The sequence below is a fragment of the Ursus arctos genome, unplaced genomic scaffold (assembly GCF_023065955.2).
Source record: "Ursus arctos isolate Adak ecotype North America unplaced genomic scaffold, UrsArc2.0 scaffold_31, whole genome shotgun sequence".
NCBI lineage: Eukaryota > Metazoa > Chordata > Mammalia > Carnivora > Ursidae > Ursus > Ursus arctos.
Genome location: NW_026622997.1, coordinates 4,105,926 through 4,118,660, shown reverse-complemented (window position 1 = coordinate 4,118,660; position 12,735 = coordinate 4,105,926). Strand labels below are relative to the sequence as shown.

At 43.1% G+C, this 12,735-nt stretch overlaps 2 pseudogenes; both read right to left on the bottom strand.

Moving 5' to 3' along the window:
* Positions 1–12,735, bottom strand: part of LOC130542200 (protein numb homolog) — a 58,930-nt pseudogene that overhangs the window by 18,764 nt on the left and 27,431 nt on the right.
* LOC113264222 (AP-3 complex subunit sigma-1-like) lies at positions 8,912–9,665 on the bottom strand (annotated as a pseudogene).

The window sequence follows — 12,735 nt, the reverse complement described above, 5'->3', positions numbered from 1 at the left end:
CACACTTTCAGAATAAACCCATAAACACAGAGCTCTTAAATACAGATTGTCAATGTGATCATCCTTGACAATGTCACCTTACAGATCTACCTGGTAGAAACTGTCTGTGGAGCGTGTGACTTGATCTCAGGGCCGTGAGTTTGCCCCATGTTGGTATAGAATTTACTTTAATAATAATAATAATAATAATAATAATAATAATAATAATAAATTATAAAATTACTGTCACATAAAAAAATTCTTTTTTTTCTTTTTTTTAAGTAGGCTCTGTGCCCAGCATGGAGCCCAATGCAGGGCCTGAACTCATGACCCCAAGATCAAGCCCCAAGCTGAGACCAAGAGTCAGATGCCCAAGCAACTGAGCTAGCCAGGTGCCCCTCCAAAAATTCTTTAAAAAGTGTTGAAAAGTGGAAGGAGAAAGAGAAATGGAAGAGCAAGGGCACTAGTAATCTCATTTTACTTTGTAAGGAATTAAGAAATACTCTCAAATGTTGATGGCAAGAATAAAGCTCAGGACGAAAAATTTACAGCTATCAAAAATTGGGAGGCAGAATGAGACGAGATGATATGGGGGCAGTGTTTCTGAGCCTAACTCTTATCTTTCATAAAGAGCAGGATGTCTAAATAGATAAAAAAATACATGCAACTTAAAAATACTTATATAATATTGCTATTTAGAATTATGGAGTAACCAGCAGGGCAAAAAAAAAAAAAAAAAAAAGAAATATGGTGGAAAGTAATTTACTCAAGCATATTCTAGATCAAGGAAACTACATGAAGCCTACGTCTGGGCAATGGGCCTGGGGTTAGGACAGGACTATTTTTTTTTTTAATATTATCACTTCTATTTTATTACGTACATGAATGGTTTTGATAAAAATGCCAAAGAGGGGCACCTGTGTGACTCTTGATTTTGGCTCAGGTCATGAGCTCAGGGTCGTGAGACTGAACCATCGAGCTCCACGTCAGGCTCCGCATTCAGCGGGGGTCTGCTTGAGGATTCTGTCTTTCCCTCTCCCTCTGCCCCTCCCCCTGCTTGTGTGCTCTCTCTCTAGAATAAATAAGTAAATCTTTTTTAAGAAATGCCAAAAGCAAAGATGAGGGGGATCAGATTATAGATGGCTTTACAAAGACTAGGCAGGGAAATTTATACTAGATTCAGGCCTGATGATGGCATTGGACTGGTGGTAAAGAGATTTAATAGGAAAAGTCCAGAAGACCAAACGTCTGGGTAGATGACAGAGGTAAGTAAAGAGGACAGTAAAGTTTTTTGGCCGGGGAGGGGGCTGTAATGGATGCAATTATTCCCCCCGCATGTCTGTGTTAAAGCCCTCCCTCCAGTACTCCAAATTGTGCCCGCACTTGGAGGTAAGGCCCTCAAGTCTTAACTAAGGTCAAATGAGGTCACTGGCGTGGGCTCTAATGCAGTGTGACTGGTGTCCTTCTAAGAGGAGGGAGAGACACTAGCACGTGTGTGGACCCAGCAAGAAGGCAGCCATCTGCACGCCAAGGAGAGGCCGCAGGAGATACCAAAACCTGCCAGCACCTTGACCTTGGACTTCCAGCCCCCAGAACTGGAAGGAAGTAAATTTCTGTTGTTAGTCACCTTCAGTCTCTGTTGTTTCTGCGGGTTTTTGCTATGGCAGCCCTGTCAAACTAATACGGACGAAGAAAATGGCCATGCCATGACCCAAGGCAGGATGATGGGAAGGAGGAGCGAGTTTGGGAAGACAGATACCGTCAAATTACAGTACGAGTGAGCTCGCCAAGAGTTTCTGCACTATGTGCAGTGAGGGCGGGAGCCCCCTAAGTGAGCAAGGGGCACAGGCCTTTCTGGCAGAAAGGTAACAACTGTAGGAAAGACGGGATTTTGGAGTGAAAGAGCGAAGAGAGCCTAGGGCCCCAGGGGCAGAGGAAACAGAGTATCCAGTAGAGGGAGGGCAAGAGGGGGAGAAGCCATACAGAGAAGGAACCGCAAGCTAGAAGGATGTGGAAGCCAAGAAGAGAGCATTTGAGGTAGGAGAAATCTTTTTTTTTTTTTTTTTTAATGCACCAGAGAGGTCAAGAGATTGAGAAACCAGAAAAGAATAATGGATTTAGCTAAAAAGAGGTCATTGTTGACCTTTAAGAGAACAGTTTCAGTGTAGCTGTGGGGAAAGAAACCGGATTGCCAACTATGCAGTGGGTTGAGACTTTGGACAGAGAGGGAGGAGCATTTAGGAGGTCAGGGAGGCCCCGGGGAGAAAGAGCACGGTGGGAGTGACGAGGGAGTATCCAAGGACCCACTGCTAAATGGGGAAGGAGCCAACGAAGTGGGAAGAAGAGAGAAAGCAGGGAAGTCCTCCAGGGTGGTGTAGGATGGGCGGGAGCAGGAGGAATGGGTTTGTTTTAGGAAGGAGGGAGCGCAAGAGGCTGTGGAGATCTTGGGAACTAGGGGTTAAGATAATTGCGGGAGCTTGAGACTGATTAGGAAGTCAGTGACTGGGAGGGTCAGGGACAGAAGAGGGACCTGGGGAAGGAAAGAGTCTGTTAGAGAGATTATGAGTTTAATAGAAGTCAATAAGAAATCAGTAAGAGACCTCAAGCAGTTGTAACACCCCATGACTATCGGAGCTTAAGAACTCATAAGAATAAAGAATTCAGGGCTGTCGGGAGCAGTCTATGCAACCTTTATGTGCCCTCAAGAAGCTCCTTCCTGAACCATTTTCTGTGATTGCACTGCCATTTCCAGTGCTCTGGAATTCCATCCCACAAGCTGAGGGCCATTTATATACTCCAACGGCAGGAAGAGTCTCTGCTAGGAAGATTTTTAGTACAAAATCAACTATTCTCTGCTCCAAGTGAAGGATCTAAGTGGTCTGCAAAGGGCAGCTGGCTAAAAGCTTTGCAGAGGAATATTCTGCTAAGAAAGATTAACCGAGGCCTCGGTGCACGCAGAAAGAAATGAACGTTGGAAGTAAAGATATGAGTCACTCTGCAGTTTGGTAGCTGGCGCGCACTCAACGGCTCAGCGGTGGCCTCAGCGTGCAGCTCCTTCCTTCTGCTCTGCCAGTCTTTCTTCTGGTTGATTCATGAACTCAAAATGGCTCCCGTGGCTCCCAACCTCTCAGCTACATTCAAAGGCAGAAAACAGCGTAAAAGCCATTGTGGAAAAAATGTTATTTCCCAATAGCCCTGCAGTGGGTGTCCCCTCAACTCTCACTGGCCAAGCAAACAGATCACAGGCCTGGCTACTCTTAGGTGTTAGGGAGACTGACATAGTCTTGGCCACTAGTGACTTATCCCAAGGGGTGGGTATACCCCCAAAACAAAAGTGGGGGGTAGCTGTAGGGTAGGTAACAGTGTCTGTCACAGTGAATCCAACCTATACACATAAACGTTTGACCTTAATTCTGCAGCACATTTTGTAAAATGTTTTCTGGGGTTTTTGGTTTTGTTTTTTATGACTTTTTAAATCTTTCACTCCACGGACTCTATTTTCTTGTGTGGGTATGACTATAGGGTATGTGGGCGTTTTCCCTAATAAGGTATAAAGAAATACCTATCTGGGGGCGCCTGGGTGGCACAATGGTTAAGCATCTGCCTTCGGCTCAGGGCATGATCCCGGCGTGATGGGATCGAGCCCCACATTGGGCTCCTCTGCTATGAGCCTGCTTCTTTCTCTCCCACTCCCCCTGCTTGTGTTCCCTCTCTCGCTGGCTGTCTCTCTCTCTCTGTCGAATAAATAAATAAAACCATAAAAAGAAAAAAGAAATACCTATCTGTATTTTTGTTCTAGTCAATACCTTTATAAATATAAATATATATTTTACATATGATCCTCTATTTCTTCAGACAGGACGAATGACTCCCTACTATGAGCACTGCTGAAATTAGGGTATTAACACTGCTTCCCTCCTTCTGCTCTTTTTAGTATTTATCTTTACATTTTAAAATACACTAATTCTATTCCATAATACTTGGTTTATGAATTTTAAGTGCTCTATTATCACTGGCTATTAAGAATGATTGAATCAGCACAACTTAAATGACCTTCCTCTTTCTGTCACTTTTCCTCTCCCTATTTATTGTTCACTATGTACTTTCTGTCTAGTCAAATGGGAATTGGGATAAAGGCGCTTGGAACTTCCAGTGATGTACAAGGGAGATTTTCTTGCTTGGGAGATTGGTAAGAAGATGGCTTTTCACTTTGATACAGAACTAGATACATGGCCTAGTCATGAAGGAAGGACCAGCTTCCGGCTCAAGGTTATCCTGCTGAGATATACAAGGACCAGCATCTTATAATCAGTAGTGTGTGCCAGTAAATATTAAGGAAAATTTGGTAGCAGAGTCTAATATCCAGCATCTCGTACTCAGCAACCACCAAAGGACTTAATCTGAATGAAGATGCAGATCCCCTCAGGTCTGCGTTTTTAAGTAGGCTACACATCCAGTGTGGAGCCCAACGAAGGGCCTGAACTCACCACCCTGAGATCAAGACCTGAGCTGAGATCAAGAGCTGGACACTCAACTGGCTGAGCCAACCAGGCGCCCCTCAGGTCTGTGTTTTTAAACAGACATTCTTCTGAATGTCACTAGTAGTTTGGGACCTAAGGCTGTCCAACCCCGGATAGCCGTGTAAAATGGGGCAATCCCCTTTGCCCTAAGATTAGATCTTGGGTTTGGTGCCACCCTGCTTGTGCATGCAGCTCCTGCAAACCTTGACCTTCTAGACTCTGCCTAGACCACTCACACCTCATGTCTCCTGTTCCTCAGCCGACCTCTTAACATGGGACCTCCTTTCTATCTGCCTGCCTAGCCTCTTCGGCCATATATTAACTCTTCTGGTACCTGACATCTTACCTTCCTGCCTGTTAGTGTCTACCAGGCCCCTCCTGGTTAGACACACTCTTAGTCCTTTCCTCACTAGACCAAGCCTGCCCCATTGCTGCTTTAATCCCACATTAGCACTTAGTTGGAAAGCCAAAAAATGAGAACACTGGTCCGAAAACCAAGGAGGAGGAGTGTGTGCATGGGGGAAGTTGTCTCCAACTGACTGACAAACTTTTTCTCAAAAGGCTCAGAGAGTAAATAGTTTAGACTTTGCAAGCCATGCAGTCTCTGTCAGAACCACTCAGTTCTGCCTTTGCAGGAGGAAAGCAGCCATCCTGCTATGGTGGATTCCAATAAAACTTCATTTACAGATGCTGAAGTTTGAATTTCATTTCATGCGTCATGAAATATTCTCCTTTTGGTCTTTTTTTCTTTCATTATTTAAAAAATGTAAAAAAAAAAAAAAGTAAAAACCATTTTTAATTCATGGACTGTAAAAAAAAAAAAAAAAGACTACAGCCCAGATGTGGCCTGCGGGCCATTCTTGGCCACTGTCTGGTCTATCAAACTAAATGTCAAACACTGAGCTGAGACCAATGAGAATCCTAATGGACACAGGTTCTGTAGTTCTGTCTGTTTACTTAATGAGAAGGCATGTGATATCCTCAATGAGAGATACAGAATTATTTATTGAAAGAGTCCTATATCTCAATGGGATCTTACCATTGCCCTAAGTTCAGGAATATCTAAATACCAGAAAATGGAAAAAGAAGGAACGTGTGGTCATCCAATCCCCTGCAGTTCTTTGTTTTTCTTTCAAAATTAACCAGAAATGCAGGAGGAACTGGCAGATAATAGCCTTCCTTTGTTCAAATGGCCTCCTCTAATTCATTTTAGCCACAAAAAAGACAGGATTTCTGATGTCCTAAGTACCCAAAATATTAGAGAACTGCTCTTAATCTGATTGTGTTTGATTGGCTCCTTGTTAGTTTAGAATCAACAAGCTGAGCTGAATATTTTAACATGGATTTTACTTAGAAAATGTCAAATATTTAATTAACAAGCTTTTTTTTTTTTTAAAGATTTTATTTATTTATTTGACAGAGATAGAGACAGCCAGCGAGAGAGGGAACACAAGCAGGGGGAGTGGGAGAGGAAGAAGCAGGCTCACAGCGGAGGAGCCTGATGTGGGGCTCGATCCCAGAACGCCAGGATCACGCCCTGAGCCCAAGGCAGACGCTTAACCACTGTGCCACCCAGGCGCCCCATAATTAACAAGCTTTTTTAACGTATAATTTTCATGATTATAGTAATCACTGGGATAATACTGAGCAGATCATTATCCATACATCCATTGTTTTACTCAACATCATATGTTAACTTTTTTTAAAAGATAAACTTATTTTAGAATACTTTCATGTTTACAAAAACTCACAGAGATAATACAGGTTTCCCATATAACTCTCACCCAGTTTCCCCCAAGGTTAACATCTCACATTACTGTAACACAGCTGCCAGTATGAGGGACCAACATGGGTACGTTACCATTAACTGAACTCTAAGCTTCTTTTCAGACATCACCTGTGCTAGACTTTTGCTAATCAAATCAAGATAAATTATTACAACGGTGCTTCCATTTTATAACAAAAGATTAATGATTAGTTTAGTCTTTAGACTAAAAGTATATTATAATCCCAGGATATATATCTTTTAAAACTATTCCTTCCTCTTAATTGTTTCAGTGAATTCATAAGAAAGCAGCCCTGTCAAGATTATTTTATAATTAAAAAGGTCTGAATGAGATCCTTCATCTAGATATTTGAGAGTATTCAATACATAATAGGGAATGGAAAATTAAAAAGGCAACTGTTTTTATTTTAAAAAGCCAACCAAGACCAAAACCAATGCAGTTGTGACTTCCTATTAACATCAGCTGTTTTACTTCTGTTAAATCTGCAGCAGCCACAGTTTTACCATATTTGGGAAATAATAGAAAATTAAAAAGGAAACTATCTTGCTTTTTAAGCTAGTTCCTTTTTTTTTAAACTTGTCTTTTCCAATAATAAACATACCTTGCTTATTAAGGGGCATCTCATATGCTAGTTTACCTTCTGCACTTTGTTCATTGAAACATCCAAATTTCTTACTCCATTTAAAACAAAACACTCCACTCAAGGACGTGGCTAGCCTCCTCCCTTGTTCCTTATCTGATGTGTCAGCGCTGTATAATGCTCTCGCTCTCTCTCCCATTCTCAAGGTCCACCTCACCCCTGCCCAGGCTTTCTTCTCAGCATAACTGAAAGCATTTCCCCTCAACAGCAAAGAAGTTCTGAAGGGAACATTCACCTCTCACTCAAGGTAATAGAGGGAGTTAGTTGAATAAGCTTTTCCCTTCCGATGCTAAGAGGATTAGATGTAGTCCTTTCAAGCGAAACAGATTCATTAGCTCTGTGAAGCCTTAAGACCAGAAATCCATGTGTACTGTGTGTATTTAACCTGTTAATGGCGTTTATAATTGTCAACTTTAGATGATCTGTGGGGGGGGGGGGAGACAGAACTTTATCATGCACAAATGACATCCCGCAACTTTATAATTGAGAAAGATGATACTTATTCTGCTTTAATCTCCACCAAATCTTTCCCCTACACCTCTAACAGGCAAAATCATTTTTTGCTTTTTACCTGCATCCCTTCCTCTGAATAGTTCCAGGTATAGTTTTTCAATAAACATGCAAAGGCCAGAAGACATAGGACTGGAAGGTCAAAAGGAAGGAACAGTGAGTAGTTCACGAGCCAGACATTCTCATGGGTTCTCCCACAGGAAGCAATTTCTCTCCATCTTCTGGTGCCTGATAGGCCTTTAATAGGAGACAAAATGTCCTGGTTCTTAATTTGAGATAAAGGATGGAGCTGGGGCCATTTAGAATGCCCGTATTCAAGGGCCAAGCAGAAAGGGGAGTTGGTGAAGGGTTCTGGGCAGGGCCAGGAGGAGGAGGAAGCAACAGAAGGAGCAAGTGTCATGAACCTTATCACATGGTCAGTTAAGCATACAAAGTGTCTGCGGCGAGATAAACATGGCAAGTTGTTGACAGTTGTTGAATCTAGGTAATGCGCACACAGGCTTTCATAATGGTATTCTTTCAATGTTCATGTACTTACAAGATTTTTCAAAATAAAGAGGATATGAGAAATCTGTGGATAGGCCATATACATTTGAAATTTTTCTTTTAAAAATTGGGAGAGGTGCACGTGGATGGCTCAGTTGGTTAAGCGTCCGACTTGATTTTGGCTCATGGCACGTTCTCAGGGTCGTGAGACAGAGCTCCACGTTGACTTCCTCGATGGGGGTGGAGCCTGCCTAAGATTCTCTCTCTCCCTCTTCCCCTCCCCCCACTCTCTAAATAAATAAATAAATAAGTAAACAAATATTGGGAGATACTCAAATATGTGAACATAAAATCACAACTGAAAAGTTATGATTAAATGTTCACAGTCATACTTAAGGGAACCCAGATCATAGATCATTTTTTCCCCCAGTTACGTTGGCGCTTATTTTAGCCAGGAGAAAAAGGTCATAATGTTTTCATGCAATACATGCTTGATTCTTTAAATAACAACTGTGACAAATAGCAGAAAGAATTAAAGAATGCTACACTTGTAACCCATTCGAAACAGCAACATTTTGGGTTGTACATAATTAAAGAAACATTTTCTGAAATACTGTAGTGGCCAGTATGAGAGGCTGGCCTTTGAGGGGCACAGGAATACAGATTAGAAGAGAAACAAAAACACACAGAATTACTCAATGTTACACAACTTCTGTATGGTACCTTGACTTAAATTCAAGAGCACAAATTAACAGTCTCCCCTATTTTTGGTGAACAACGCATGTAACCTTAAATGACCTTTCCCTCTGGATTTTACCTGGGAATAGTCTTTTTTTTTTTTTTTTTTTTTTTAGCTTTTCTAATTTTTTATCTAAGAGAAGCCTGGCTTGGCATTTTTATACTTATGTCATCAATGTTAATATTTCTTGGGATTGCAGGAAGATTCATAATCTTTTTTTTTTTTTTTTTAAGATTTTATATATTGAGAGAGAGAGAGTGCACGCAGGAGTAGGGGGGAAGGGCAGAGGGAGAGAGAGAAACAGCTCCCCGCTAAGCAAGAGCAAGAAGCCCGATACGGGGCTCGATCCCAGGACCCTGAGATCATGACCTGAGCCACCCAGGAGCCCCCAAGATTCATATTCTTTACAGTGGATCAGCATGTACTGGACCTCCTGCTACACCAGCCTCAGATGTCTTCAGGGTATTTTGTGCATCAGTATATATAACAATCTCATTCGTGTCGGTCTCCAATACCATTCCCCCAGCACCATTTCTGCAAAATACTGTCAACCTTGTCTACAGGGAGAATTAAATCCAGTTCAGACATTTTCAAAAATACTTGTCAAATGTTTCTAAGAATATCCGAATTAGATCTAAAATACCAACTTTGCTCTCTAAAGAATCCACATGGAAGACAAAATATAATGCTGTGTGTAATGTCCATAAGTCAGTTTGTGGTCAGATCCTCAAATTAATAGCCCTCCTTCTAGGAGGTTTACAAACATTTTCATCTTTCTTGGGTACCAGATGGAAAGTCTCCCTGATGGTTTGCTGTTGTGGGTCTTCACGGTCGGGTAGGTAATATGCGGACAGCCACTGCTTCCCAAGGTTGTTGAAAATGAGGGTCACCCTGATGACCGCCAGGTGGGGCAGGGCTGACCTGGCGGATGCTGGGGGCCAGTCTGGGGCAGGCGAGAGAGCCCCCCCCCCCCCCCCCCCCGCCTGCTGCATTTTGTTAGCCATCCTCTCCCTACTTGAATTTTTTAGTTGTCTTTTTGTTTCTGGTTGCCATTGGTTTTGCTTGTTTACTTATTTTGGAAATTTTCAAATAAACATGACAGCAGAGATAATGAATGGGTATAGAGGGGAAAAGAATGGGTATAATAAACACCACCTACCCCCCACCCACTTTCAACGATGACCAACATTTCCCAGCTTGTTCCATGTGTTCCCTGCACTGTGTTTTCTTCTTCTGGAGCATTTTAAAGTAAATCTAGATAGATATCATATCATCTCACTTATAAGTATAGGAATACTTTCTAAAGATAAGGGGCTTTTCCTTTTTTTAAAATATGCCAACAGCATCATCATCACACCTAACAAAATTTATAGTGATTCCTTAATAGCATATATTTTGGAGTGAAGTATTAAGTTTCCAATAATTCTTAATATAATTTGTTGGATTTTCTTATATTCTTTTTTTTAAGATTTTTTTTTTTTTTTTTTTTTATTCGACAGAGATAGAGACAGCCAGCGAGAGGGGGAACACAAGCAGGGGCAGTGGGAGAGGAAGAAGCAGGCTTACAGCAGAGGAGCCTGATGTGGGGCTCGATCCCGTAACGCCGGGATCACGCCCTGAGCCGAAGGCAGACGCTTAACCGCTGTGCCACCCAGGCGCCCCTGGATTTTCTTATATTCTTAATTGGCCCTCTAAAGATTGAAGTAATATAATACTGAAGAAATAAATATCTGTATTGGCTATGGGCTGAATGTTTGCATCCCCCAAAATTCATGTGTTGAAACCTAATTCCCAAAGTGATGGTATTTGGAGGTGCAGCTTTTGGGAGGTGATTAGGTCATGAGGATGGAGTCCCCATGAATGTGATTAGTACCCTTATAAAAAGACCCGAGGGGCGCCTGGCTGGCTCAGTTGGTAGAGCATGTGACTCTTGATCTCGGGGTCATGTTTGAGTCTCATGTTGGTATAGAACTTACTTTTTCTTTTTCTTGATATATGAATTTTTTTTTTTTTTTAAGAGAGTGAGCAAGAGAACATAAGCTAGGAGGGGGCAGAGGCAGAAGTAGACTCCCTGCTGAGCAGGGAGCCAGACACAGGGCTCAATCCTAAGACCCTGGAACCAAGACTGACCGAGCCACCCCGGTGCCCCTGAATACTTTTCTCGGTAAAGTATTTATTTTTAGTAATCTCCACACCCAACGTAGGGCCCAAACTCACGACCCCAAGATGAAGAGTCACATGCTCTTCTGACGGAGTCAGCCAGGCGCCCCAGATTACTTTACAACAACAACAACAACGCTCCCCAGAGAGCTCCCCTGCCCCTCCCACCACGCGAGGATGCGCATGAATTCAGAACGGGTTCTCACCAGACACCAACCTGCCTGCACCTTGATCTTGGGCTTCCCACCCTCCACGTCCGTGAGAAACAAATTTCTACCTTTTATAAGCTACCCAGTCTATGGTATTGTTATAGCAGTCTGAACCTATGCAAAGGCCTTGAAGAAACTGAACTTCATGGGCACCTGGCTGGCTCAGTCCGTAGAGTCTGTGACTCTTGATCTCTGGGCTGTAAGTGCGAAATCCGCGTTGGGTGTAGACATTATTTTAAAAAAGTATAATCTTTAGGGGCGCCTGGGTGGCACAGTCGGTTGTGTGTCTGACTCTTGGTTTCGGCTCGTGTCCTGATCTCGGGGGCTGTGGGACTGAGCCCGTGTCAGGCTCTGCGCTCAACACGAGTCCACTTGGGATTCTCTCTCCCTCTCCCTGCCCCTCCCGCTTGCACGTGCTCTTTCTCTCTGTCAAATAAATAAATAAATCTTAAAAAAAAAAGCGGGGGAACTGAAGTTCAACAGGAAGTGTTGTGATAAAAGATAAATAACAGCACTGGTGCTCAGAAAAAACAAACAAGGGGAATTTTGGGGTAAAATCTCAAAAAATATTTGACTTGACAATATTGCCAAAAGTATGGTAAAAATAAGTATTGTCACAGCTTATTGTCACAGCTTATTAGTGGGCATGTAAATTGGTTAGCGTACCAGCCACATGGCATGGTGAAAGGGTAACTGAAGGAAGTTTGAAGAGAGGATTATTTATAGATGTGCTCAGAGTTGAGGGCACCTCCGAGGGTTGGTGAAGCCGCAAAGCCAAGCAGCTGCAGGAACTGGCTGCCACGGCCCCCGTGGAGCCAGGGGAGGGAGCTCTGACCACGGCGGGAGGGGGAGGGGAGCAAGCCTGGGGCTCCTTCCTCCCACCCTGGCATCCTGCACGTGTGTTTCCCACAGGGAACCTGACTAGAAGTCGGTGGGTGAAGACACTGTCTGATACGGTTTTACAGAGGTCGTCCTCCAAAGGTACAGCGCAGAGCGGAGAGAGGTAGTGTGTATTTATCCAGAGGGGCGAGTGGACGATCCAACAGGGAGACAAGTTCACGCTATCTACTGGTTTTATTTATTTTTTAAAAATTTATTTTTAAAGATTCTATTCATTAATTTGAGAGAGAGAGAGAGAGAGTCAGGAGGAGGGGAGATGGAGAAGCAGGCTCCTCACTCAGGGGAGAGCCCGATGTAGGGCTCGATCCCAGGACCCCGGGATCACAACCCGAGCCGAAGGCAGATGCTTCACTGACTGAGCCACCCAGGCGCCCCTATCTACCAGTTTTAAATGAACCTTTGGATCTAGCAATATGCCTTCTGAGAACTCACCTTACAGAAAAGCTCAAATGTAAATCAAGTCGGAAAACAAAAAGATAGGAGTATTTTGTATTTGTCGAGAGCTTACTGTGTCTGAGGGACCGAGCAAGGCATTTTACACCGCATCCTCACAAGAACCCTGGGAGTTTGGCACCATGACTGCTTGCATTTAACAGTTAAGGAGATTACAGTTCCCTAAAGCTAAGACAGGGCCACAGAGTTAATCAGCGACAATACCCGGACTTAAAGGCATTCAGTGTGACCCCAGTGTCCCAGCTCTAAGGAAATCCATGGCAGACTGTCTGCAAAAACAAAAGCCTGAATACAACCTCAACGGGACTTGGAGACAAGGGAAATCAATTATGGTACATCTACACAATGAGAT